Source organism: Cynara cardunculus (assembly GCF_001531365.2).
Source record: "Cynara cardunculus var. scolymus isolate 2C chromosome LG 3, CcrdV1, whole genome shotgun sequence".
Classification (NCBI taxonomy): domain Eukaryota; kingdom Viridiplantae; phylum Streptophyta; class Magnoliopsida; order Asterales; family Asteraceae; genus Cynara; species Cynara cardunculus.
This window is the reverse complement of record NC_037530.1, coordinates 8,083,426-8,085,873: the sequence shown is the minus strand read 5'-3', so window position 1 is coordinate 8,085,873 and position 2,448 is coordinate 8,083,426.

The window sequence follows — 2,448 nt, the reverse complement described above, 5'->3', positions numbered from 1 at the left end:
AAAAAATGAACAAAATGTAAAAAATAGACTTATTTAATGTTTAAGAATAGAATTAAGTTTTATTTTGAGATTATGTTGGTAAAATGTAAGTTTGTTCCATCTTGTTCCATCATGTGCCATGGGGTAAGGGTGGAACATGTCTGTTTCATTTTTTCCTATTTGTTTCACATAAAAGTTCGATCAAACGTGAAATAAGGATCTATGTTTAGTTCTGTTTAGTTATCAAACGTACCCAATGTGTGTGTTGCTTATCAAACATGATAGAACATGATAAAATGAAATAAAACAGAACCAGCTATTCATCATCTACTAAGGGGGTGTTTGGGATTGCTTATTTAAAACAACTTGTGTTTTTTTGTAAAAGTGTTTATTAACTTATGTGGTATCAAATCAGAGTTAAATAAAACAAGGTTAAAATTGTAAACTGTTAATAAGCAGTTTTTCATAAGTCAGGAATGATTAACTTATCAAAAACAGCTTATGACTGGTTTGGCACCGATATAAACAGTTTTTTTTTCTTATCCAAACACCAGAAAACAGCTTATCACCGGTGCCATACTGAAATAAGTTAAAAAACAACTTTTATAAGCAATCCTAAACACTCCCTAAGACATAATTAGACATGACATAACAAGTAAAATAACTAATTTACCCCTAATAAGTTCTTTATATACATTATATTTTTTGATTAATTTATATAATTTGTTAATTTATAATAACATTAATTATTTTTAAATACTACTAGAAAGTTTTCGTCAAGACGATTAAAGTGACATCAAAATAAAAAGTTTATGTAGTTTTTAATTTTTATTTTATACTTTTTATATATTATTTTTTATTATTAATATTTAATAAAATACAAAAATCAATCAAAATGTAGAAACCCTTTTAAAATAATATTTTGAAGACAGTAAAATAAGAGTTTAAAAATCACAAAATGTAATTAAAAAAATTTAAATAATGAATAAAATGTAAAGAGAGATGTATATTTAATGTTTTATAAGAGAATTAGATTTTATTTTAAGGTTATACTGATAAAATATAGATTATATTTATATAGTCATTATAAAAACTGATTTTCAAGAATTGTGCTTTTTGATAATACAAAAATAATAATAAAAAATCTCTTCTTATTAGGGGTGCTCATGGATTGGGTTGATCGAGTTGAAAACATTTGAACAACCCAACCCAATGCTTGCGGTAACCCAACCCAACCCGTACGGGTTGGTCGGGTTGATACTTTGGTACATTACAATATTATTCTAATATAGAATATGTTATTTCTCTAGTCATAATTTCTTTTTAATCATTAATCATTTAATACAACTTATCCATATTTCTTACGTATATCACATTCAGTTAATTTTCTCAATTGACATATATATGTTTACAGTTACTGAACATATATATGAATGAGTTATATACAACTATTATTTTGATAATACAAGTTGGTCTCATTTTATGCATCTCGATGCTATATGATGAAATTATATCACCAAACAGAACTATTTGTAGAGACAATACTACAATTGAAGAAATATTCCCTCGAATCTAATCCGACAATGATTAGAATAATATATATACTTACCAAAGAAAATATGATTTGAAAACGTGTTGTTCTTTTTTGACTTATTTAATACCTTCTGACCTTTTTAGATTCGTTTAGACAAACGGAGTTTTTTAACCGCAAATCAAGCATGTTGCCCATACCTAGAACAAAGAATAAACCCAAAATGCCAAAATACCCTACTTTCGTAATTTTAGCATTAATCACATGTCAACTATTCGAGAATAAATAATACTGATAAGAAAAATATTCCAACTTTGAGAATATTTAAAATGAATATTTGAACCTTTCAGAGTTATATATCGTTTTTCGTAGCTTTGACTCACCATTCTTGGAATCGATTTAAAAGAGTAAATTAAGGATTTGGTCCCTAAAGCATGCCAATTTTTACGAATTTGGTCTTTATCTTCATTTATACAAAAGAACCCCTCCATGTATACAGTTTTTTTTTAATGGATTTAGGCCTTCATATTAACGACTGTTCAACTTGTCCGTTAACTATAAGGGTAAATAGGTCTTTTTAGTTTCTTTTCCTTTATTTTGCCATTTTTTCCGGACCACAGGGACCAAATAAGTAATTTACCATTAACAACAAATTTTTTTATTTTGATTTTTTTAATTACTCTATTTTATTATTTTGTATGATACTAGAAGAGTACTCGCGTAATGTAGCAAGACACATCTTGGTTTTAATGTTCTATTTTATTATTTGTCTCTGTCGATGTTATAATACGATTTTATGTGTTTTTAAGAAAGCATTAATGATTTTATTTTTGAATAAAATATAAATTTGAAAAAAATATATCAATACTAATATCAAATCAACTATTTATAATTTTTTATTTTTATGTAACTTATTTTATTACTATAATTTAATTTAA